The 27,234-nt window shown below is 38.5% G+C and overlaps 1 protein-coding gene across 1 annotated transcript in view; it reads right to left on the minus strand.

Moving 5' to 3' along the window:
• CYTH3 (cytohesin 3) overlaps positions 1 to 27,234 on the minus strand; it is a 425,983-nt gene that overhangs the window by 258,662 nt on the left and 140,087 nt on the right. The gene's annotated exons all lie outside the window — the stretch shown is intronic.

A 27,234-nucleotide genomic window follows, 5' to 3' on the forward strand; every position in this document is an offset into this window, starting at 1 on the left:
ATTGATTAAACTGTTTTCATGCTTTTTTTGTTTTGTTTGTTTGGTATCTAAACCATGTCCTCAGTTCATCAGGTGAACTTGATAAGAACCTTTCTCTGCCACAGAAGAAGATTTGAAATCAAACGATGAATCATGCACTTGTCAATAAACCTCTGTATTTTGCTACTTCACTGCGTGCTGTAGATGTGTGCTCTTATAAATTAATTGATGGTCTAGCTGAATGTAGATAGCACTGAATTTTACCTAAACTGGAAAAATTGCACAAAGTTCTTGGGCTTTCTGTAATGTAAATTGTGCTTTGGAGATGTGAAATCCTACCTGAGGTTGCTAATGAGAAAGTCTCTCTTACCCTTGAGGAGTTAAGGGATGCAACAAGAGTGGGCTAGTCAGGCATTTTTGGGATGTGTGTGAGGGGGAGGGGGTAGCATTTCACGTTCAGTACAGGGATGCTGTTATGCTCTTCATTGTTGGTTTGAATATTCAAATATTTTCAAAATTTAAATCTATTTTTAGTACAGTGTAATAACACCCCTTAAGCAGAGGATTCTGTCTATGTGAAGAGGTTGTATTCCTACATCTGCACTTCCAGTGAGCTTGTAAAACCACCTCCTTGTGCCATATTATCTCTGTTGACAGAATGGAGTGACTGCAACTCCACATCAGGCGAGTTGGACACGGTGGCTTCTCTGCTAGGGTCTTTCACGTCTGCTGATACCATGCCTCAAGTTGCAGGCTGGGATACCTTTCAGAGCCTCTCACTCACACTTCTTACTAGTCATTTTTCTATTCTGCATGAAAAAATTTGCCACTTACAGTTAAAAACTCTTCTCTCAAGTATGCACAATGCTTTGGATTGGATCTGCTTAGTGTGAGAACCTGTGAATGTCCTTGATACCTGTTGCATTGGTAACAAAAGATTGCCCTTGTAGCTACAGAACAGTTTCATTTCACAGCTCTGCACATAACTTCATTACTTTGCCCCTAAATTGAGGTTTTCAAGCACCCTTGGTGTAGACTGTTATCCAGTTTACTGATCTAGTTGTGGAAGGAAAATGTAGATATGTCTTATGTTTAATCAAGATCAGTGCAATTTTTCTTCTGTTAAGACTGCTGACTTCTGTGCACTTCCATTTTAAGCATTTTCTGCTGTTGCCCTCTTATCTTTGCTAAACAACACCCGCAGTTTTCACTCTTGATGGGGAGGTTTAATGTACTCTCTGTTTTAAGTAGCATTGCTGCCTTTTTTGTGTGTGTGTCCCAGCTACCCAGTTGATGATGTGATGGCAAACTGCTGGATACTTGCCTGTCAAAGTGACTCTGTAGTTTAGGAGTCAACTGGCTGCCTAGCGTTCTGTTCAGTTCCTCTAATTGTCTGTTGTTTTCTAGTGCTTCAAGCTCTGCTGATGTCCTGTATCACTGCCCTTGGGAAAGATGAAGGTTTAGAATGGTGAGGCTAGGGGTTTGCATTAATTTGTTTACTTACCTTGAAAAATAAAGTAGTGTTGCAACCAGGATGTTGTGTTGTACTAGACTATAGAAAGCAAAAGGATACTGACTTACGTGAGCATAATCTATGAGTCTGCTACAATGACAAACCTTTTATGTCATTGTTTTTTATCAACCATACATGAAGCAATGATTTGCTGTTAGCCAAAAGTTGATGAACAGGACCTCAACAAACAGGCAGTGGACTATCAAGATGTGCAGGCTTCCAGCCTAATAGGTTTCTGCTCCCCTTTCTGAAAACAGTTAATGAGCAGAAAGAACAGTTCTAAAATGCCATGTTAAGTTTACGGCCCTATTTTTTTTTTTATCTTGCTGCTGTGAATGAAGATTATCCACTTGAATCTGACTGTCCCTTCTTTCAATTTACAACTCCTCTTCCTCAAGCAGCTTAAAGTGCCTGAATGTATTTGGCAAGAATGCTCTCCTTTGCTTCACCCATCAGCCTGTCTCCAGCCAGCTTCTAATTTGCAGCTCCCACCCTACCTCTTGCCTCCTACATATGCATGTATTTTAAATAGCAGCTATGCTGCCTTTGGCCACTTGATGGTCCAAAAGTGTAACAGAAGCATCCACTGTGTCGTATGCAACTAAAGGTTTTGCCAAAGAATATTATCAGAAAGAGTTGGCTTATACTATTTCCAAGGTTGCCCAGGGCTAGGGAGCGAGTAAGGAGTGGGGACTTTCAATTACCTATGTACATAAATGCAACACAACAGAAACAGATGGAAACTCATTTGTTACTTTCCATTTATTATAGCATATTGATCTCCATGAAAGCCACTCATTTTTGTGGCAACCTTAATAAACACAGAGGACCATTTAATTAGTTTGGAAAAAGTTTCTCAGAAGTGAGTTCTGACGCTCTAGCAGCATCTGTCAAACAAGCAGGAGGACAGGCAAAGCAAAGCCAGCTTTCTTGTCATCAGTGGAGTGAAAGGAGCAGTCAAACAGGAATGACAGGAAGCTGTTGGTGTACTCACATGAGGATACACAGGTACTGTTGCTTGTTCTCTGCCTCCCTACTGTAGTTATGTCAGCTTCAGGCCTTTTTAGTGTGAGCTGGAAGACGTGAACAGCCTTTTGGAAACACTTGAGGCTGTAGTAGAATCCTCCTAGCCCAACAATGGTTCTGGGGCAACAGGCAGAAGGGCCACTAGGAGCTCCCTGTTGCCCCCATCCTTCCTTGCTTTTTAAGGAAGAGTTTTTAAGAGCATTTGCGGGGATCTTTGTACAGTGGTATCTACCAAAAAACTAACCAACAGAAATTATGTTATATGCTGCAATGCACAAATACATGGGAAAGCTTTATGGTGAAGGATTGGGACAGGAATGGAGAGAAATGGGACGGAAATGGGACAGAAATAGACAGGAATGCACTGAAATGATACAGAAATGGGACTGAAATTGACAGAAATGGGAGAGAAATGGGACAGAAGTGGACGGAAATGAGACAGGAATGGGACAGAAATGGATGGAAACTGGGCGGGTTCTGGGGTGTGGGGGTTTGTGGGTGGGGCTGCGGGGGTACAGTGTGTGCACCGACAGTGTATTGGTGCACGCGGAATGAGCGCTGCGGCTGCCTGTGGTCGTTTATATTCTTCCCACCCAGCCGCGGAGCCCCGAAGGTTGGCTGCCGCCCGCCTCGTGCCCGGCACGGAGCGCCCGCAGCGCAGCGCAGCTCAGCAGCCCCACGTCCCGGCGCGGCGGCACAGTGCTGCCCGCTGGGAGCTGTAGTCCGCTCCGAGCAGCGCTTCACGGCGTGCCCCGTCCGCGCATGCGCGCAGGCGTCGGTGCGCGCCGGGAATCGTCCGCTCCGCTGTCCGTTCTTGCGGGGCTATGAGGCGGTAGACCCCCGCCGTTCGCCGTCAACATGTTCGGCCGCTCCCGGAGCTGGGTGGGCGGCGGGCACGGGGAGGCCGCCCGCAGCATTCACTCCGTGGATCACCTCAAGTGAGCGGGGGCCGCCGGAGCTCGGGGGGCGGCGGGAGCGGTGCTGCGGCGGTGCGGTGCCGCGCCGTGCTGTGCTGTGCTGTGCTGTGCTGTGCTGAGGGGCTCCGCTCCCGGCGCTCTCCCTCCCGTTCCCCCCCGTGCCGGCTCCCCTCGGCCGGGCAGTGTTGCTGTCCCATAGCTCGGTTCCCTCGTGGAGCAGCGGCCGCTTCTGCTCGGCCCGGAACAGCCCCGGGGCAGACGCGCTTCCGTGAGGTGGTGCCGGGGCTTTTAATGTGTAACAGCGTCGCGGCTTCGTCCTGGGAAGCGGAGCGATAGGAACAAGAAAAAGGTTTGCTGTATCACGCTGATTTATGGCTGCTGGTCCTTACCTAAACTAGAGGAATGTTTAAAACCCGAAAAGACCGAACTGCAGTGTGAGATAGGGAAACCAAGTCCGTGAAAACAAGCTGGAGCACAGCGGGTGAGGCAGCGACTGCGGGCAGTGATCCTGGAGGGTCAGGGTGAGCCTGTAGTGTGCGGCACTGCGGGGAAAAGCTGCGCCCAGATAAAGCATAGCCAGGGCTCGTCCTTCTGGACCACTCAGTGCTTGGAGCTTTAGACCTGCCTGGTTTTGGTATTACACCTGCAGACAGAGCACGACAAAATTTGAAGAAACTGAGTTCAAGTTTAGAAGGAAAAGGCTGGTGACAAGGGGCGGCCGTCTCTGAGTCATGTTCCCTTGAAGGCACAGAGTGATATCCTGCTGGATTTGCAGAGATGGGGAATTGGGCTGTGTTTGCTATGGCTCGTGTTTGACTTCTTGCCTGAGAGCTGTGCATACTTCTCTAATTCTAGATTGTGTTGGGTTTGCTGTGTGTGTAAGGGACGTGGCAGTCTGCCCTGATGAGCACGCCTGCCCACGAGCTGTATGTGTTGCCTTTTCAACTCCAGGAAAATCTCACCTTGTATTCCTCAGCAAAGAGATGTGCAGAGCTCACTGACCTTACAATTAAAAATTAGCCTAGCGAATAGAAAGTATATTATGGTAGGTTACGGGAGCAGAATTAACCCAGACTGTCCCTTAGGGTTTTTACTTTGTGAAGTTTTCACTTCTCTCAAACCTTCCTGTTTGATCACACGTTTAATCTGATACTAAATACAGACAGTTGAAAGTAGTGGTTTGAGGGTGCTACCAGAAACTGCAGCTTAATGAATGTAGGATAGAAGACGAAGGTCTTCTTGGAAGACAAAAAATAAAACACCAAAAAACTCATAATCAATCAGAAGTCAAATCCACAATGCTGAAGACAAAATATATTAGCTTAGTAGTGGTGAGTATTAAATAGAACAGCCTTTGTTTAGAAGCTTTTCCCTTCAAAACTCTGATTGCAACCTAGGGAAGCTATCTGATAAGTTGGTTGTATGTAAATAAAATAAAATAACCCTAGTGTTTTCACAGTGTTTTACTGCATGATTTGACTAAGTGTCCTAGGTTCCAAGGTTTTGGAAGATAAAGGTTTGCACCACACTTTTGCATAAATACAGAATGTACTGTTTGTCCAACTTGCTTAGAATCATCTCTGATGTTTGTGAAATTGTGTTCTTGTTAAATACAGCAAGTGTCTTTATGACAACTCTTTATTTTAGCTTCTTCTTAGAGAAGAATATGTTTATTTTCTTCGTGAACATCTTACACCAGAAGCCTGGCCATTACGTGTGCGTGCAGCTGCTGAACACTCTGAACATCCTTTCTAAGAACATCAGTCGTGAAGCATCACTGTGTAAGGGCACACTTTGGAACTGTTCAGGATTAAATGTACATTAACTGTACATTTTAGTACAGTTTAGTCCTAGTGCCCCTTCAGAACAGTCTATTCATAATAGTCTTTTTAGTTAAAAACCAAAATATGTTGTAATTTGACTCTAAACTTGCCTTTTAATGTAAATTCTCATTAATACATTGGTTGTTGTTTGGTACTATTGAAACATTTTATATATTTCAAGGTGTTCTTTAAGTCATCAAATTAGTCATGGTCTGAAACGTTTGCCTTGCTGCTGCAGGTTGAGCAGCAGAACTGGCATTTGATTTGCACTGGAACTGCTTCAGGTCACTGGGACGGGCATTCAGTGCACTGTGTTTACTTCGGTATTTTCAGAAACAAAGAGAAGAGAAAATTAATTGTTGGTTAAAAGTATTCCCTGACTAGCAAGAGTAGGAAGTCATATGAAAGCCTTTGAAAGTATATAACTGAGGGGAAATAATTCTGTATGAATGTTGTTACAAGTGCTATTTAGTACTAAACTGAGGAGGATTAGTCTCTTAGTTAACTGATGTTCTTTGTAGTGAAGACATCTGCAGGGGAGCAGTAAATTGCTGTTCCTGCATGCAGCCCTTACTTGGGTTGTTTAGTTTCTTTATCTTGAAGCATTGAATAGCTTGTTGCTAGCTGGTGTATTAAATGCAGCTAGTGATTTCTTTAGATTAATTTCTGTAATTTCTCTTGCTTTTCAGACTACTTGCTGTGTAACAACTATGTGAATTCTATTATTGTCCACAAACTTGACTTTTCTGATGAGGACATTATGGTGTATTACATATCATTTTTGAAAACTCTTTCCCTGAAACTCAACAATCATACTGTGAATTTCTTTTACAACGAGGTAAGAAAAGAAGTTGCAATGTAAGAATGAAAGGACTTTAATAATTAAAAAAAAACCAACAAAAAAACAAAGCATAAACCTGAAGACAGTTTGGCACATATTTTGTTTAGTCTTTTGTCTAAGCTTTTCCAACTTGCTTAGAATCATCTCTGATCATAGTAAAATCATGTTCTTGTTAAATACAGCAAGTGACTTTTGACACCTTTATTTTATTTTCTTGGAGAAAAATGTTTGGTTTTTTTCTTAAACATCTCGTGTCCAAGGTCTAAGCTTGTCTAATGAATTATTTGTCTTGAATTTATTTTAGTCTCAATCATTGAGAGTTAAGTTGTGAGGATCTCTGCAGAAGCATAGCAAAGAAGGTTCCTAAGATCTGTAACATAGCATTAAACTGAACTGCTTGAGCAGTTCTGAAGACTGCTTCATTGAGAATTCGACTTGTTTATGTCTTGTTTTGTGTTCCTTCACTCGACTTTAAGAGGCTTAGTCCAAGTCTGAAAAAAGCTGATTAATCAAAGGCCAAAGATGAAATAAGCTTATCTTTGCTCTGTGCCACTTTTTGCCAGAAGAGGGCACTAAAGCTCTGAAAGTGTGCAGAGCTAACATTGCAATCTCTTGATGCTCAAAGCAGTTTATTTTAATTCAGAGTGCTGCTGTGGACTTTTTAGTAAACTACTGACTTGAATATCGGTTAATATTTAAGCTGTAAATGCTTTTAAAGAAGAGCTACCTGTTTTAAGTTCTTGGGTTAGTGTTTGGATAAAAACTGAGTTGTCACAAAGTGATCTTTCTTTTCCTAGCAGCAGTGTTACAGACATTTCATTATCAGTCACTTTTTGTAAAAGCACAGTCTGCAGTTGTTGTGTTGCAACACGTCTTTTAATATGGGAAGCATCCTGCTGTATCTTACTAGCTTAAATAGTAGAAGTATTTCATCAGTACCTCTTTTTTTTGTTTGTTTTAATTGTTCAGTGCTGATGTGCTCTAGTTTGAAAACTGGCACCAAAGTTAGCACTATTGTCATGTTTCAAGTTAGTCTGCGTAGGTTTATCTGTCATACAAGTATAGCAGTGTCTGAAACTGCAGGGTTTTTTTTATCATTTACTGTAAGAGACAGAGCTACACCCTGGAAATTTAACTTTGTTTTCCTTGAAGCATATTTTCTTATCCAGTTAGAAAATGATATGCAGAGCAAATATAAGTGCTGAGTGACTACTGATGTAGTCTTACTGGTTGAAGTCTGCATGTACATGGCATGAAGCTTCTGTGAGACAGAAACGTACTTACTGAGTCCGAATGACAAAGGAAAAAGTTGTCTTCATTAACAGTCTTCATTCAACAGTAGTTGACAGTACAGATGGGCAAGTAAGCTGAACAAAATATCCTTGCATTTTTGTTTTTAACGAGGTTTTCCACGTTCTTCACCTTTATGAAGTGGAACACTATTTAAATGACTATACAGTCATGCAGATTGCATCAGAAATAGTTGTACTCATCTACTTGTCAGAAATTTTAGTTCTGTGTTTTCATTTGTCTCACATGTTTAGATTTCTGTATTTTTCTACATGTTAATTTGATTTGTTAATCCAGTGCTTTAGACACTGAAGATTAATTTTCTGAGAGAATGACTGGATTGAGACTATTTTTGTGCTTGTATGTGTGGAAGGCAGCAGTTCAGGTCTGTGCAGTGAAAATTCTGGATTTTGTTTTAGTCTGCTGCTACTATGATACACAATCACGGCCAAGTGAGCAGGAGTGCTTCCCTTTGCTATTGGCTGCTTTAGAATGCCTACATAAATGCACTTTTCTTCTCCATGTAATATACAAGCTCTGGGAAGTGGATTTCTGGTGATTCTGTGTGTTTCTCTATCAAAAAGAAGCTCAAGCATCCTATACGTGTTTTTAATAGACATTAGATGAAATTGCCCAAAACTGCAGAAGAATGGATGTTTCAAACATCATTTAACCATGAAAATATGCAGTTGTGTGGGGCAGAGAATGTTAGTGGCAATATGGAAGGAAATGCAAAATCTCCAAGCTATTGCACTGTTAGATGCTAGAGAAGTTTTTTTTCAGGGGAGAAGTTGTAAGAAACTTTATTTTTTTTCTTTTGTTATTAAATTAGTTACAATTTGAGTCAAAACTTGAAATCAAACAAACATGACAGACCTTGCTTTTTAGTACCCTTGTAAGGGCTTTTCTACTCTAATCATTCAGGGTTTTTTTGCTGTGGTTTTTCAGTGTGGAAACTTCAACCGTGTGTTAGGGAACAATGAATAAATTTAGAATTTAGAATGCAGATTGCAAGTAAGCTTAAAATAACATGGATGCTTAAAATAGCTTAAAATAACATGGATGGCTTAAAATAACATGGATGGTATCAGAAATTCTCTGAACTCTGTAACAGCACCTTCCTCTCAATCTGTGATCATGAATTGTATTTGAAAGTAAAAATGTAAAACCTTCACTTTCTGTATACTAATTAATATTAAAATATTTTTACAGATTAAGCCCATGAATGTGGAGATGAGGGATGCCTTAATTTATTGCCTCCAGCAAGAGCACCACTGACTGGTATTGATTTCGTGAAAAGATTGCCTTGTGGAGATGAGGAAAGAACACAAAGAGTAAGCAGGACTTGTTCATGACATATTATTGTCAAGGACTTTGAAAAATTTTGGAAGTACAGGTGTTTTTCCTTGAAATCTGCTTGTTTGAAAGCTTTCCCTATAACGTTATAGAATCTTAATGACAGGCTTGTGTAGAGCAGATAGCATTTACCTTTCTCAATGGAGAAGCCTTTTTTCTAATTTCTTGTACCTGGTCCCTTCAGTATGATCTTGTGCTGGGATTTTCTTTTAAACAATAGTGAAGAAATTTACATTCAGTAACATTCATTAATACATTATTCATTCCTTCATGATCTGATATCTCAGTCTTTGGAAGCCTGGTTTGCTTCATGCTAAAATAATATAACCAGTGTTTGTGTTTTTTGACATAGCAAAGCATATAGTTCTATACAGGAACATTCATCTTGCCCAAAATAATTCAGTATAGAGATATTGAGAATGAGGATGAAGATAGCAAAGTATTTCGTATTTTGACTGATGTGATTTGTAGATGTGATGCTGACAGGAATAACCACATCATTATCTATTTTCTTTCAGTAATCACTTTTGAGCTGTGTCCGACAGTGTCCTGTAGGCCTCGCAGTGCTGAAATCTTAACATGGCATTACTGTTTGAAAATTGCTATATTTTTGTATGCACAAGTATATTCAAATTCTGTTGAAGAAAAAATGCAGATTTCCAGTGATCTTTCAAAAATTTTTCTTTCAGTGCTATTTATAAGCCATACAACTGTTGTTACCCCAGTAACTTTTTTGATGGAGTACAGTAAATTATCTTGAAAAGTATTCTTAGAATGCAAGGATGTTTTCTTAGAATACTTTTTGTGAGGTATTAAACAGGATGGTATCTAGAAATGCTTTCTGATGGAAACTACTGCATGCTTTTTATGTAATAAATAAGAATAAATTTTAATTAGCGGAAACTCAAAGCATAAATGTTCCTGTAAATTATTTGCAGTGAAAGAGCCTTTTTTATCAGCAGAAATTCCCAGAATTGTCCTTTCTTGTCGGTGCTCCTTCTCAGAATTTCTCAGAATTCCTATTCCAGCTACTTCTTGTTAAGCTTTGCTTTATCTCTCCTACTGCTGCTGAATTGCAGTGCCAGTAAGCTGAATTTCTGGAGCATCTTGTGACAAGCTGCTGGTGCTTAACCTACTAGAGTTCTTTTTTGCTGGCAGTTTCAAATGGATAGTGATTCAATTCTGAGCATCCTGTGGCATGATTCCAAAAACACTGTCAATCTTCGTTTTGGTAACGAGTAAAGAAGTCCCATACTTTGACCATATCATGAGCTCTTAGCTTGGAAATCAGATCTTTTTGTATTTTCACTTCTTTCTTTCTTTCTTTCTGTAGAAAGTTCCTATAAGTGTCAATTAATTTTCTTTTAACAGCTTTAGGAGGAGCTGCATTTCTTGCTTCTGACTTCTGTAGTCCTAATAACAGTACTGCTTGCCTACACTAATGCAAGCACATTTACATGCCTGCTTGGGAAATAATGAAGAGTATGTCTGTTGAACTCTGCATTTTGGGGTACACAGCTTGCAGAAACATATGAGAGAAGTTTTTGAACTACCTCTGAGTGAGGATGCTATCATGGGAATATAATAAAATATACGGCTCCCTGTGCACTGGTAGTCTTTTGCATATGATATGCATATTTAAATGAAAGGATCGGCGCAAAATGTACCGTATTATGCATAATAGTTTATGGTAGATAGCTCTTAATGTTTGTTTCTAACTGCCTCTGAAAACAGAGGTCATTTGAAACAAAATTATAAGACTGAACTGTTCTGCTGGCTCATTGAGATCTAATAAAGTTAGTTAATAAATCAGAGGTCGTGCTTTATGGTTTATATTGATATTTGAGAGCAGATTTGGAGCCATAACTGTTGTAAGGTTCACATTGTAGTTGCTTTTTCATCTGCCATTCCTGAATTCTTTGATTCTTGCAAAGGCTCAAGTTTTATTTTCTACTTCTGTAGATCATTCTACAGTAAATACAATTGTATGTTTGAGATGAGTGACAGTAATTCCATGAGGAATGCATACATGGATAATTAACACTGTGTAGAAGGGAAAGAGGGTTGTGGTGAAAGTAAGTGAAAGGCTGAATGATGGCTGCCCTCTGAATTAAGTTGCTTCAAAAGATAAAAAGCCCTGACTGCATGACCTTAGGGTTAACAAAAATGCAAGGATGATGCTGTTTTTGATTGAATATGGAAATTTGTAATCCTAGTACCATTAATTGTTGTTGAAGCATCTGGTAGTAAAACTATGTTGTATTAATCCTATTTAATTTCAGCAAGTTCACAGTACCCTTGAATGCAGTCTTCCCAAATGGGAGATATTATCTCCTGTTATAAACTGACTCTGCTCTTACTCATAAGATAGTGTTCACTTTTTTTTTGTTTTACCAGATACAGTTTTTGCTCCAGAATAATCACATTCCCCTACCAGATTTCAACAGCATATAAAATTTATCTGTTGTCACATCATGTAAGTCAGATACATGACTTTCCTCTCTTCATCTTTGTTCAGCCAGAAGTTTCTGAAAGCACTGCCAATATGACAGCTGGCCAAGCTTGCTTCTGGCTTACAAGATCCATGGCTGTGTTGCCTTTAAAAATACAAAGGTGAAGAGTTTTTCCTCTAAGCAGTTTCAGCAGGTTTTTGTAATGCTTGCTGGAAGCTGGGAGTTCTTAGGCACTGCAGTTTGTGAATTCAGTGCTTTTACAGTAAGGCAGCAGCCACTTTACTGTGTGCCAAGGGATTCCTATGTAGGGAGTTATTTCTTAAAAAAGGAAAAGAAAAACAGCACCTAAAAACTGTAGTGTTAAACAGTTATTTTTTATACTGAAAAAAACAGTTCTTTTAGTAAAGGAGGTGCCTTTCAGAATGTGTCTTAATAAAATCAAGATTATTCTTTGCAGCTTTATCTAGTCTTTGCATACCATATGTCATTAATTTATAAATCAAAACAAGAATATCAGTTTCACAGAGTAGATGTTGAAAGCTCCTTGGGGACAGTGTGCCTTTCAGAATGCTTTGCCCTGATGTCAACCTTCTGGGAATACAGAAGTTTCTGAGAATGCTCCCTTACAAGTGGTTGGTGTGTATGAGCACTGCAAATTAAAACTTGGGAATCCCCACTGTTTTCTCTCAAACTTGTTGGACATTGCAACTTGAATCACTCTAGTTATTTTGCTGTTATAAAATGTGAGCATCTGTGAAGATTGATTGCTTGTCTAGAGCATATTTTGTAAACAAAATCAGTTTTCAAATGATTTTTTTGAAAATGGCAAAACTTTTCAGCCTTTGCTGAAGCAGCACTTGTGATGATATGCCTGTCACTGTGCATAAGTGTGCCAGTGGGTAAAAGCTTGGTTGCTTCTAAAAATAAACAGCATGATGACTTCTATATATATTTTTAATTGACTTTTGAATTACATTATGTTTTGTTAATTTAAAAAGTAGTCATACAGCATGGTAACAAACTCGGGGTTGTGAAAGTGTATCTTTGTAAGGTTCTGCTAAAATATATAGTACTGAGCACAGCAATATTTTAATTATCTTTTTAATTTCTCAAGGCAATCAGAGTTTTCTTGATGGTTCATTAACATTGCACTTGCACGGTGAGCCAGAAACTCAGTTACCACTGATAAGGGAGGAAGATCTGATAAAGACAGATGATGTTCTCGACTTGAGTAAGTAGTCCCTCAGTTTCACATTGATCCCTTTTGGTCTTTCTTTTTATAATATACCCAGCATTTTCATAATAGATGGGAATTTATTTACGTACTTAGTAACAAAATGGTAGAGCAATTTATACAGCAAATCATACAGTGCTTGTATAATTTGCTACCATTACAGCCAACAATGTTGTCAAAAGCAGTTTTTAAATCTGTCCTTTAAGAAAATAAAGTTTAGAGAGTTTGTACTTTTCACTCAGACTTTTCTCTTACACAAACTTTGAAATCTTTTTTCCTATCTGAAAGCTTTAGTTCTAGTTTTGAAACTTCCATTACTGCTTATTTTGAAAGGAGCACAAATTCCCCAAAGAAAAACTTTCCAGAAAAAAAGCGAATAGTACACTATAGTGTTTATAACATTTCTCAGTTGTTAGGTTAAAAAAACCAAAGTTGTCCAAACGTACATTAGTGTTGAATTGCTGAAGGGTTAGTAGAATAGAATGAACTCAGTTTCCTGTTTCAGATGAGTTAGGTATTTGTTGTAAAGTTGACTTGCTTCCAAAGGATGAGGTAAAATAATAAATCAGCTTCTACTGAAAAAACTGTTTTCTCAAATCAACTGGAAGCAGTTTTCACAGGATACAAGCTATTATTGATACCTGTGTGTATGCAATCACTTGTGTATGCATAAGTGTGCATTTGAAATAAGGAAGAACAATGGGTTCTGTTGCCCTACTGGTGTGACATGCATTCTGCTGTGTGACATGCATTCTGCTGTCCTAAAGGTTGTTAAAAAAAAAAAAATTGGCTAGAGAGTATGAGCAGATCAGTCAGAATACCTGGGTAAAGTTTAAAATTGCTTTCAGTTCCCTGGGAGTGTGCTGTAGCTCTGTCAAGGATGATGTACTCCTATATAAAACCATTTGGTCAAATGCAGAACTTTTAACTCCACAGTTCCCTGCAGTTAGTCTGGCACAGTAATTAGGGAAACGGCATATCTTACCAAAAAGGCTACATGCTTTTTGAAAATGTTTTTGGTTTTTTTTTTGTCTAGCAGGGAGGCTGTGTTAGCTGTCTCCAACCTGCCAGCTGGAGCTCAAGCCCATTTTGGGCTGCCAGCTAAAAACATACAGTATGCTAAATATCTTCTGTGGGATTTGTCCAGTCTCTGCAGAGGATTTATAGAGTTGTGCTGTTGTAACTCATGAAATCACTTCACTTTATGCTGTGAGGGAAGCCTGATTTGTTTGGAGCATTTCTTAAAAGTAACTGTCATGCTCTTGAAAACTTCAGGTAACATCTTTCCAGGTATATAGTTGTGTTCATGCAGTATTTCCACATAGTTTATACTTTCTTTGCTGCAAACAGCTGAAATCTTTGAACTCTTCTTCCCTAGGCAGTATTTCAAAAAAACTTGTATTTTCCTTGGTTGGAACTCAGAGAGCTGCATCTATAATCCAGAATCTTGGAGGCATAGCATCCAAACTGGTTGGAAGCCTCATTTTGCAGCATTTCTGTTAATGATCTCAGAAATGATACTGTGTTCTCAGGTTGGGTCACTGGAAATGTATTTAATGGCACTTTCTGTTTCAGTCATTTATGATAACTGTAGCATATGGTCCTTCAGCAGCCTTAAACTGCAAACAATAGTGTAAGTGAGGTGTGTTTTGATTAGTGTAAAGCCAAAAGTTAATGAATTGTGAATGTTCTTTTCTGATATTTGATAAGCTTTGATAGTAATGCTTCCTTTTAGTTTTGTTTCAGATCTGAAATTAGAAGTTGCTCTAAAAAATCAATCTTTAGTTTGATTTCTTTATCTTAGTAGCTATTGCGTGTCTGTAGTCAGGCAACTTGGGAAGTATTTTCGTATCTTTTCACCTGTGGTCTTCAGTCTCTTTGCTGCTGCACTAAAGCAGTTTTAATACTGGCCAAAACCATATATTTGATAACTTTACTGTTCTGGGTGGTGTTATGGCTTGTGTGTTGATAAGCTCATTTCTGCCACAACATTCAGCAACCCTAAATTCCATTTTAAGGTACTTCAGCTCTTGAAAATGTGGCTGGAATCACTATCATCTGAAATAAACAAACTGATGCACTCACTGGTTTAAAGAATGAAAGAGGCAGTACAAGGTCTCAAACTAAGAAGTCTAGGATTCAGAGCATTCTGGAGACCTGTTTTGAAACATCTGTAAGTGCTGAAAGCTTTAGTGAGCCTCAGGGTTTCTTAACACTGATAACCCTTTGTTCTTGTTAATAAAATGGTTTCAGAAAAGTTACCAGTTACAAGAACTTAAACAATCATAAGATAAGCTGCATGGTAAACACAGCTTTGCTTTTTATAATGGACTGTTCCAGATTTACAGCTAATGTATTTCCTGTTAGTTTTCATGTAAGTGGCATTCCTGATCTGGGAAGACTGTGGCCAGATGAAAATGCAGGTATCAGCTGAGGTAGCCCATAGGAGTTGGAGTACAGTATCAGTACAATAACTGTAATGTTTGGAGGGTGCTCAAAAAAGCTCAGTGCATTCTGTGTTTCACAAAGAATTGTTCATTGGACTTTCTTTGCTGAAATGTAACAAAGCAACTTTTGGAGGAGCTTGTTTTGTGTCATTATTGTCGTTTGACAGTGAGTAAAAGTACAGAATCCTCTAAGCTCTTCAATGCAACTGGCCTCAGTTTCAAAGCAAATCCTTACGTTAAATTCCTTGCTCATTAAAACTTTAGTAATCTGATACCAGTTTTGGTTTTATAATGCTATTTCTTTCATTCCATAGAATGAGGCATGTCCATAGAAGTGTAAATTGCATTGGACTGGAGCCTGAGTTTAGAAGGAAGCAGGTGTAGGGTTTTTCAACAGGACTTGAGACTTCCATTTAGTGAATGAAATCAACAGTGGTGCAATTCGCCACTGAAATAAAATGACCTTTTATATGAAAAGGGGATGATGGCGACTGGGGGAGGGGGAAGTGCATCATAATATGTAACTTATAAGCAACTCCAAATGCTTAACGTGCATTATAAGGTCAGGACTCAGAACCAGAGCAGCCTGCCGTAGGTGGCTCTGCTCGAGCAGCAGGGTTAGTCCAGATGACCTGCAGAGGTCCTTCCAACCTCAACCATTCTTTGCTTTTGTGCTAACACTGTTACATAAAACAACCAAAACCAAGAGTCCTGAAGTCCAGTAGCTGTATAACTTTTTTCCTTCTTTCAGGTAACAGTGGTCAGATTGCTTGTACAGTCGTAACAAAGGATGGAGGTCAAGTTCAGAGTTTCCTGACTGTGGATATTTACCAGATGAGTCTGGTTGAGCCAGATGTTGCCAGACTTGGCTGGGGAGTACTTAAGTTTGCATGCCTTTTACAGGTAAAAGGCTTTAATCTGGTTATTCTGCATTTTTCTCAGCTTAAAATCTCAGTTATGAATATGATAATTTCTACAATATATTTTGGGGTATGTCACTTTGAACACTGAAGTCATACGGGACTAGACTGAGTTCCAGGTGCTTTCCTTAAATGACACAGTAATGAACTGTGTTCAGACCAGAGTTCTGACCTTTATACAAGAGTAGAGAAGGTGACAGGGTGCAAATTCAGAGTCAGTTGTGCTTACCTAATTGATTTCAATGTTTGTTATTTATGTCTCTTACTTTAGCCAATATTAATGTTTGTATTTCTGCAGATTCTCTAATGTCCAGGCAACTTGATTGCATTTTAAATTGACTTTATCTCTAGGAGTAAAAATTTCTCTAGAACTGAATCCAGAACTGCCAACTTGCATAGTCCTTTTTAACCCAGGATCTATTATAAAACATTAATTAGCTACCTGCCCTCTCTTTCTTATTAGGATATGCAGGTGACAGGAGTGGAAGGTGATAGAGTTCTGAACATTGTCATTCATAAACCTGCCTCGAGTCCTCATTCTAGGCCCTTCCCTATCCTTCAAGCTACTCTTGTTTTTTCTGATCACGTTCACTGCATTATTGGATGGTATCATCCTGCAAAAGGTCGTATCCAGTTTCAGCAAATGAAAATAGAATAGCAGGTAAGTTTTCAGAGTCATTTCAAAATAAAAAGCAACACTTACATCACAGAGTCATCTCCTATTACATATAAGTATAGAAAACTCTAAAGTGGGCACAGAAAACTGTAAACCAGTATCAAGCTGCCAAGCAAATTTTTTATTGGAGTAAAATATGCTTTGATATTTAATGAAATAAAAGATGAGAAAGAAGGAATTGCATATAATGGTGTTAATGATACACCGTATGCTTGGATGTGGTAATGATGAGCATTCCAAAATGTAAAATGGAATGTTAGCAGCTAGATTTCTGTGTTTGAAGGAAATGCTTGAGAAGAGAATTTGAATAAACAGCAAAGTGTGATTGAAGTATTGCTTGAGTATTAAATGAATGGAGCGTACATGGAAGCTTAAGTCAGCTGAACAAAACGGTATGAAAACAGAAACTCCAAAATACAGAATAGGAAATAGGTGAGCTAATGAAAAAGGATAGCAACTACCAGAGTTACTTGGGTTTTCCAAGAGCTGTAATGAATCAGTGTTGGGAAAACTAAATAACAGCTGCTGATAAGAGTAATGAGTTGACCAGATAATTATTCTGATTATTGATGACTTAAGGTTATTTCAGTGTTTTATGGCTTATTTAGCAAGCAAACTAAAAAGAGTTTTATGCTCTGGTTTTATGAAATTGGTGTGTCAAAAACTTATGCCTTCCATCGTGTTAAAGATTTTAAAGCACATTTGGTTAATGCAAGTCTATTTTGATATCTACAATTCTAGGTTGAGGGGCTATGCAAGGGCATTTTTTGCCAGTTTAAAGCAGATGGACTCTTTAAATGTCTTTCTGCAGTGCTTACTTGTAACTATGGATGACTTTATCCATACAGGAAAAGCCTTAAGTTATTATTGAATAACTCCTTGCGTTCTAGAAGGCATACTTGTTTCTCCTCTGTTGTATTCCGAGACTTCTTAATGTGACTGTGGTGTGAAAGCAATGAAAAAAATGGCTGTCAGAAATCTTGTCTCCTTTTCCAGTGCATCTGCAAATGCAATTAAGAGGTAGATGCAGGCAAGCTATGTTAATTGGTCTGATGTAGTCTTAAGATTCTGAGCAAGCTATATCATTGTATTTTCATCTACTCATACCTCTCTGTATTTGTAAATAACAATTGTCAATTGTGATTAATTATAGCTCTCCTGGATCTTCCTGTTCAACCTACAACTGAAGTCATGGGTTTTGGACACAGCTCTGCAGCTGCATCCCAACACCTTCCATTTCAATTTTATGATCATGCACGACATGGTAGTGGTGATCCTACAGTGCAGCGTTCTGTTTTTGCATCTTTTGACAAAGTTCCAGGTAACTGGCATTAATTATCTAGCAACTTCTGCTACGTTTCAAATAGATAAGACAAGAATTGCACTTTGAAAATTCTAACTAGATTCTTTCTGAAGTTTCATACTTGCTGAAAACTATATAGCAAAGAATGAAACCAGCTTGTTTTCATGTTTCGTAGAATCTCGACAAACGATTTTTCTAAATGAGACTGTTTTACAGTATCAGTACTTATTTAAAAAAAATTCTTAGTATTAGCAGTGTGAACATTTAGAAATGCTCTGACAGCTACCCATTAATAGGTAATAGAGGTTATAAATAGAGTCTAATAAATAGAGGTTATCCATGATTGGTGTGGTAAGTTGGACTGCTTGTTCTAATACTTAAATTCTGCCTTAAAGATGCAAATATGAATTTGTAACTCATGGTCATGTGGTATAGCCTTATCATATGCTTTCAATTTTCTCTTGGAAGTCATTTAATTATTAAGTCCACTATTAAAAGGCTTAATTATAAGTCCACTATTAAAAGGCTTGGTTTTAATCTTGACTGTGTTTTACTTCTGAAGTAGCAATTTAGCTATGGTTGAATACTTCTGTTCAGAGAGCAAAGATGGATCTGTTTTAGTGTTGAAATGCTTAAACGTGATCCAACATTTGAATTCCCTGACAGATATTTTCCTAAGAAGAAAGCTTTCTGAGGCCTCAGAGCAGGATTCTATAATAATGGTTGATAAATACAGTATTTTCTGCAGCTGTGGTATAAGATATTTACCAAAAAGATAGAGATTCTACCATATTTTGAAAGAAAAAAAATAATTCCCCGGGTCTATGGAAGGTACTTCCTTTCACAAAGCTTGATATCCAAAGGCATATAAATGTTAAGATCTGTAGGGATGTGTTTAGGTGTTACAGGGTGTGTGTAGACAGAGTAAGACTGGCTGTAACATTTGTAATCAACTTTTAGTTCCAGTTAAGTATCTGAATTATGACTTGAAGGCAAGTAATAAATACGAATCTATTGGATATAAATTCAGTGGTTCTTCCGGTTTCATTCAGCTGTTTGAAACCTCAAACTTTGAGGTTTTGAAGTATATGTATCAGGTCAGACCATTAAGAATAGCTGAAGGAACATCTAGTGAATATGAACAGCACAGATAACTGACACATTTCCAAGGTGTTACATTCCATTCAGATATTGAGAATTCAGGAAGATACTAAAATTACTTCTTCTGAAAACTGCCCTAACAGTAAATTGTGATTTATATCTGCAGAGGCTAACCTGTAATTTATTTAAACAATGACAAGTTTACTATGTTGTGTTTCTGAACATTCAACTCCAGGATGAGGAAAAAATTACCCCTAGAAAAACAAGTGATATCTAGGTTTGTGTTCCAGGTATGTTGTGAGCAATATGTCCATGGCAGTTTCTCCTAATACACTGGAAGCATCTTAATGTGTTGTCATCCTTTGTGAATAGAGTTAGCTTAAATCATCATGTTCTGCATACTCCCTACTTATGCAATACATCTCTCAGTTGTACATGAGGCAATCTTGATTATTTTCTCACCAGTTTGTAAAAACAGCTGGCATACTGTGCACTGCTCCATCTGCCTTAGAGCTAAAAAAACAAAGCTAAAAAAAAAAAGCAACAGTTATAACTAGCTACTGATCATTTCACACAACAACATTTCTTTTGAAACATGATTCACAGATTAAAAAATAAATAAATGAAAATGCTCTGCTTAGAACGCGGATGTTCTCCTGCTGTATGACTAACTCAGAGCTCAGCTTACCTGAGTCTTGGGCATACAGGAGAGAAATCATGAAAGCTTTCCAATTGCTGCTCAGATTTTTCAAGACACATGTATGTTGTATGATAGAAATGTATTTCCTTATTTGACATAAGGCTTCCATGGAAAAGGTGTGGTGGAAAAGGTGCCAGCATTACTGTTTCAGAATTAGCCTTCTCTAACAGCAGTGTATGTGTAGCTGTGATGAGTGCCCTCTGTATGTTATGGCAACCAAACCTTCACGCAGTGCTCAAGGTGAGGCCATACCAATGCAGAACAGAGGAGGACAATCCCTTCCCTTGCCCAGCTGGCAGTGCTGGGCCTGAGGCACGCCAGGCACTCTGCTGACTCAGATCCAATTTAGTGGAACCCCCAGATCACTTTCTGTGGGGTCGGTGCCTCCAGCTTCTCATCCCCCAGTCTGTACATGGAGCCAGGATTGTTCCATATACCATAACAAGACACTTAGTCTTGTTAAGCTTTATGGGACTGATGGTTGCCCAGCTGTCCAATTTGTCAGGATCTCCCTGGAAGAAGGCCTCTCTGACCTTGAGGCAGTCAGCAGCCCCTCCCAAATTAGTGGTGTCCACAAGCTTGTGTGAGATGCATTCAAGTTGTGCTTCTAGATCTTTTATACAAGTACTAAAGAGAACTGGCCCTGAAATGGGAAGGGCCCTCTTCTCAGTAATATCTTAGTCATAAACAATGTGTTCTGTTGAATCAAAAATATGACTGTCAGAACGGAAACAATTATGTTTTTAACTGACTTTTGTCATAGCTTGAGAGCCATGAAGGAGTGAGAAAGGCACCTCCAGAAGCCTTCGAGCATCATTTTGCTTCCTGGAATTATGATCAATTCTGCTTGTTTCCTCTGCAGGTTTTTCCTGAAGGACTTTCCTGGTAAGGTTATTTGTTCTTGTTCAAGAGTGCTCATTTACAATATTTTAAATGAAAGACTTACCTCCCCCGCCCAACGAAATTACCTCATTCTAGCACACTGATCCTTTATCTGCAGTTGTATTTCATGGCATGAATGTCTTCCCATGACCACACTCGGTGTTTTGTTGTGACTTGATGTATTTCATCTTAGTTTTTTAGTGAGTGTTTTTTGCTGGATGTTCTTTCTGTTATGTCCTGTGCTGGGTACTCGTATTAGACTCTAGTGCTGTCCTTCCATATAATAAACAAAGTAAGGAGGTTTTTTTGCTGCTCTCACGAAGTGATCTTTGTGGAACTTAATATTTCAGTCCCAAGAGTTGCAAGAAAAAATGTAACTTGGAAAACAAAAAAAAAGTTTGACACATTTAGACAACTTTGGATAAAATCTTAATGCCTTCACAAGGTATTGGCAAAACTATTTGAGCACATTTCACCCTTCAGTTATTTACCCCTTATCCCCTGTTTACTGACTGACACAGCTTTATTTAAAAAGATGCACTGTAACATATAATTGTGTGGGCTTTTCATGTTTAAACTGTATAGAATATTCACATGGGTAAATATGTGGCCACCCACTATGAATCTTCTAGAAAGCCTCATCGTATTGGTGTGTGGCAGCTAAGACAGAATTACTCTCCTGCTTATATTCACATAAAGCAAACTGAAGCCTGGAAGTTCCTTGCAGTTCAGTGCAGAGAGCTCAAAATGATGATTTAAAGGGAAGTCTAACATGATAGCCTGTTGGGTATTTCATATGAGGGAAGCTGGTTTTTAGAAGGGTGATTTGTAGTAAAACTTCTGCACATTCTCTGCAATGGCAGTGTCTGTTCTACCTTGAGAATAAAAGAAGTCATAAACATTAATTATTATAAAGCACAGATTTATGGTTTATTTTTCATTTTTCCTATTGTGTATGATGTTATAGGAAAGGAAGAATTCTGAGTAAGAGGTGTTATAAATCTGGTTGTTCTGTGGAAATTATCAGCAAAATGATCTGAAGAAAGAAAGTAATGTTCCCAAAATAATACTAAAATAGCAAAATCTTTTGAAATAACTTGTTTTGCTTCTCGTTGTAGTTGCCAGAAGTTTATTATTGAGTTTCTTCCTGAAAGACCACAATGAAACTCAATAGTTTTTCAAAGCCCCTTTTATGGGAAATGATTGAATAGGCACAGAAGAGGAGGATAATGATATTGTTGAAAAATCTGTCCAGTCTGAACAGATTTTCAGAAACAACTGCAGGCAGTCGTTGCGTTGTTGCTTTTTTCTTTCTTTCTTTCCTTCCATTCTGTTCCCTAACGTTATGCAATATTTCTGCTACTGCAAACTCCTTATCTGAAGCCATGAAGAATGAGTTGGGATTGATACATTCACATAAAATAACTTCTGTTTGTGAAACTGTTAAATGCTTTTGGGATTGTTTGTTTTGTTCTTCTGCACTTGGTAAAGAGTGGTCTTGCTTGTTCCTTTCAACCTTATGCAGAGAGCTGTTACATCGTACCTTCCAGAAACTATTTATTTCTGGTCTGCCCTCCCAATTACAACTTCTAGGAAGTGAATTTTGTAATTCGGAAAACAGAAAGTTAAACATGCATTTGACATTCACAAAATCTCAGCACTAAGATTTTTTCTTTTGGAAACAGAGCAGAATTAGAAAACTGCTTTCACAAGCATAGGTATGTTTTTTCCTTCAAAAGCCACCAATGTGAAGACTGGAATACTTGGGGTAGTAAGTTTCTCTTTTACATCGCTAAAAATGATTGCAACAAACAAGGATCTCTTTGCAGCCTCTCCTGGATATGTAGTTCAATTAGTGTTAAAAGTTCACTGGGTGTTTATGCTGCTAACACGCAACTCTGGACAGTTGTATGGCAATCAGAAAATCTTGCCAGTTTGTAAGCAGTCATGTGGAGCTTGAGCACAGTCTTTGCAGTGACTGAGTTCAATCATCTGCAACTGAAATCAGGGAAGACTTTCTCTGAGAATGCAGAAAAAATATCTTGCCATATTTGTCTTAAACTGATCCCCAAAATAGGGCTGCTTTGGGCTTAGCATCTTCCTCTCAGCTTTGAAATGATAAAATGTGCTGAACTGATATTTTGTTGTCATAGGTGTAGGATTAAAATAAATTTATTTGTGCTTGAAATAATGAAAAATGAATATTCACACAGTGTATGCTTAAAGGAATGCTAAATTTGTTGTTTTGGGATTCCCTATCTTCAGCAGGTGAGTAGATTTAAATTTCAGTTTTCTGCTCAGCTGCCTTCCACAACAGCCACTCATTAAACTGTTGCCCACTGACCCACTGGTTAATTCAGTGCAAGTGGTTATAGGTTGAATTTCAGTGCTGCTGTCTTCAGAGAAAGGTGATTTCTTGCTGTAGTCTTCATGGTGATCCACTTTCCAAAACACTTGAACCATAGATGGTGCAGGAAACACAACTAAAAGTGTTATATTGAGCACAGGAGAGAAAAGGGTTGGAAAATGCCCAAGATGCATAGTGCCAAAGAAAGCATACTACTTAGCTGTACCTGTGTCTGCTAGATTGTTCAGTTGCTTCCCATAAAAGGCACTTGGAAAAGCCATTGTGTTTCATTATGGTCTTTCAGAAAGAAACTTGATAATCTTGTGGCAAGCAAAGCAGACAGTGGTATGGGCCACTGCAAGACCTAGGGCCATGGGTTGAGGCAGCTGAGTTTCTTTTGGATGTTAATCTGTTCTGAGTTCTGGTCAGCCCATGGTATTGTATAAGGACAACGGCTCTGGAAAAAGATAACCATTTATTTCAAGGAGTTGAATACTCAAAGAGAGCTGTGTGCAGGAGCTTACGCAAGCTGTTGCCTAAATAGAGTCTAGGGAAGTTCTGGATCTAGTGCTGTAGGATGCAGTCTTGTTTACTGTTTTGCCAAATGTATTTACTGCAGTTTGAAACGAATAACTGTGTTTAACAGCGGAGGAACACTTGGAGCCTTCATGAGCTTGTTGTTTAGCTTCCCAGAAGAGCTGTCTGCTGTTGCATCTTGACCCACAACTTTAGAAGTTGTTTGTTTTTACTTTTAATGGTACTGTGAACAGTTCCATCTGGATGCTGTTTTATGAAGGGCTATCCATAGTACAGTTGTATTGTTCTTCCCAACATAGCTGTAGGTTCAGAAAATGTGTGCTTTTCAGACAGAGTGAGAAGTAGTGCTTAAATATTTCCATTCAGGAAACTCGTGCAAACATGCTATAGAGCAGTTGCTAGGAAAGTTGTCTTTGACGTGATAGTGCTTCAAGTGAAGCCTCTTGCTTTGGATTAGAGGGAGTAATGAAGAAGGGAAAAGGTTGTTCTTTAATATTTTGAGCAGTTCAGTCTTTTTCAATTTTTCTAAAAATGAAGAGAATTATTTATATTCTTTATTTTATATATATTATTTATATTTACGGAATAATTACATCCTTACCAAACTATTTTAAATAAAGCAGGTGCCTCCTGGCACAGTTCTGTAATTCTTTCAAGTGGTGTTTATCTTGGACATGATGAATCGTAAGTTAAAGTAGGACAAAAGCTTGGTAAAGTGTCATTCACCCATCTAAAATTATGATGCAAGTACTACAGCAGTTCAGATAGCACTGTGTTTCTGCAAGGGGTTTTGAGTCTAGGCCTTGAATATAAGCATGGGCAGTACAGGGTAAGAGGTAGGACCACAAGTGAAGTTCAGTTATTATCACAACTAGTGTTATCAGCTTCTGTCTGTGTGCATTCCTTTCTTCATCTGTTTTGGCTTTTTTCCTTATGTTGCAGCCTGACAGTATGTGTTGTTAAAAGCATTTTCCTAATTTCTCAGATCTGTATTTTAAAGCTTTCATACATTTCTTGTAATCATTTTCTTTCTTGTTTTTTTGTTTGGTTGGTTTTTGTTGTTGTTTATATTTAAATGGGGTTTTGCCTGGTTGCCTGCTGCAAATTGTTCAGAAGATTCCCTATAAAGAGTGAGTCATCTGTCCAGGGCCATGGCAGATTGCCCATTTAAAAGAAGAATTAAGTATTGCTTGGTACATTTGCATTTTCAGTGTTTGCTACACATCAAAGACAGCAAGTAGTACACTGTTTGCTAATTAATAACATACATGTGATGGCTACAGTAAATAATTCAGCTAAATGTCAATAAATGGGAAAATTTGCCATTTGTGCTTTCCGTGGGAGAGGAAATCGGAAGGAGGACATTGGAAACAGCAAAGAGTTGTGGATGCCACCTCATCCTCACCTCATTCTGAAGGCAAGAAGTGCTCCTGAAGAACTGTTACCAAAGTGTGAAGCTATGAGTAAGAGCTTCCATCTGCTATGAGGAGTCAGACTAAGGAAAGACTCACTTGAGCAAATCAAGGGATCCTTGTGGGCACGTTGTTGTTATTGCAGAAAGTTGCTTACAGAACCACACTTAAAGTGTAATCTTCTAAGGAAAGTGTAAAATGAGGAAAGTATGAACAGTACAGTGGTATTTCTCTTCACTGGAATTGTGTTGGACAGGCAGTTTGTGAACTCTGCTCTAAGAGCATGTTAAAATTCTTGGTAATTTCGTGGTATTCTAAGCAGATAATTAATGTTTTAATTCATCTAGATTTTTATAATACTGATGCCATTTGAGATAAAATCATTTACTTCTGTAATAGCAAAACCATGAAAACTCTTAAGTTAATTCAGACTCTTAAGTCAATTCAGCTGAAAAATCAGATTGAAGGGAAAAAAAATGCTAATTGAAAGATACAGTAAAGGGCAACTCATTGGTTTTACTCTCATGGTAGATATCCAGACTTGTTCAAGCAATCTGATCACAAGCAAGTTTGGAAGCTGTTGCAAACGTGGGGTCTTTAATGTATAGAGATAAACAAAGTGTGTGAAGGATTTGAAGTTTGTCAGAACTGGAGTATTTTCACTGTGAGAGCAAATCTTGTTGTCAAGCCTGGACATTCTGTCATTTTGCAGAGCAGCCTTCTTCTGAAACATCATTGTGAGAGGGTTGATACAAGAACTGAGTGCTCTGTCTTTCTTCAAAGTGTTCTGTAAGCCAGAGCACACTTAATTCTGTCCCAGCAGAAACAGGCTCATTTTGTTGTAAATAAGAACATAAGCTTCAAGGTGGTCTTTACAAGCTTTGGAAAATGCAGTAGCTTCAGTTGGCAAACAGAAACATTTGTCATATGTAACTGTCTTAAGGAAATAAAATAACCCTGTTCAAATCCCATGCTTTGAAAACAAGTGGAGTTTGTTTTTGTGGGTTTTTCTTTGCTTGCAGTCCCCATCTTTCAGCTTCTCTCCTCAAATACAGTGTGTTCTTAAAAGACTATTTTGTAGAGTGTTTGAACTCTTCCAGAGATGCTCTTGTCTTTGTTTATGTTGAGCTGAAATCTTTCAATGCCTTCAACATGTATAAACTTCGAATATCATAGATGTGAGAATTACAAATTCAGTTTAACACTACAAGTATAACACATCAACCAGACACAATGCCAGTGCACTACATTTTTTCCATACATGTTAAATGACTTTAATCCTGCAGAAAATGGAATGGGAAAGGAAGCTTTTTGCTGACATTTTGGCAGGTTATGCATTACTACCAATAGAAAGGTGCCGTGAGGCTGAGCTCTGTCATTCCTCCTGCCTGTCTGGGTGAGGATGGATGCCCAAAGTCCTGTGAACCAGCTGGGAGCCCGTCCTGATTTAGCTCTTGTTGTATTTGTTAGCCAAGAAAAAAAAAACTGCTCGGTTGTGGGGCCTCCAAACAATTTGTGTTGTTACCTGTGCCGAAGAAGCCAATTGGCTTGTGTATTGGGAAGGAAATAGTTAACACTGTGTTACAGTGGTGGAGGAATTGTTGTTTTCTGGACTGTTTCTGTTGAAAAAGTGGAACAGTTGGTGAGAGATGATGAAATCATTCCTAAAGAACCTCTTGTACTGAAACAAAGTGGAAAATCTTGATCAGTGTCTGTATAAAACTTGCCTAATGATATGAACTGCTTTGTCTGTAAGGCTGATGTTTTATTTCTCTGTGGAACAGCCAAAGCACAGTTCAAGGAGTGGTGGATTGCTGTCAGTGTTCTTTGTGTGTTACTGTCTGTAACTTCTTGTTGCTTCTGGTTGTCTTGAGGTTCTCGCAATGGAAGCAGGTTTTACTATAGAGCAGAGGTTTTGGAAATTAATTTTTGAAGAGACACTAAAAGTAGTGAAGAACATTAAAATTCTGCAATTTCTATCCCCAAACTGTCCCTCATTACTTTTGATAAACTGCTGATCTTTGACTGATAACACCTGCTTGGGTGCTCTAAACAATTTCTAGTAAGCTAGGGGAGCTGGGGGCTGGGGGAAGAAGCTTTTGGAATAAATTAGGGTGCATTTTTGGCCTGTCACGGTCTGCCATTCCAACTATAGAGATAATAGCTCAAAGGAAAATAAGATAATCAGGCTACACAAGTCCAGTGGCACACACTAATTCTTGGATTCTCATCACTTATAAAACGATAGCAACTACTGATAATGATTTGAAATGTATTTTAGATCGTTTGCTTTTGCAAATACTGAATGCTGCAGAATGAATGTTGAAACCTAGACAGATTCCTTTTGAAAAAAATAAAATAACTGCCTGTGAAAGAATTGCAAGTTCTCAACAGTTTGTAAACTACAGTATTTTATAGCAACATATCATATTCTGTAGGGAAACTAGCTGATTATCTGAATTAAATTCCATGTTTTG

Source organism: Cyrtonyx montezumae, unplaced genomic scaffold, assembly GCF_038088225.1.
Source record: "Cyrtonyx montezumae isolate F1298 unplaced genomic scaffold, pur_monq_1.0 scaffold_16, whole genome shotgun sequence".
Taxonomy (NCBI): Eukaryota; Metazoa; Chordata; class Aves; order Galliformes; family Odontophoridae; genus Cyrtonyx; species Cyrtonyx montezumae.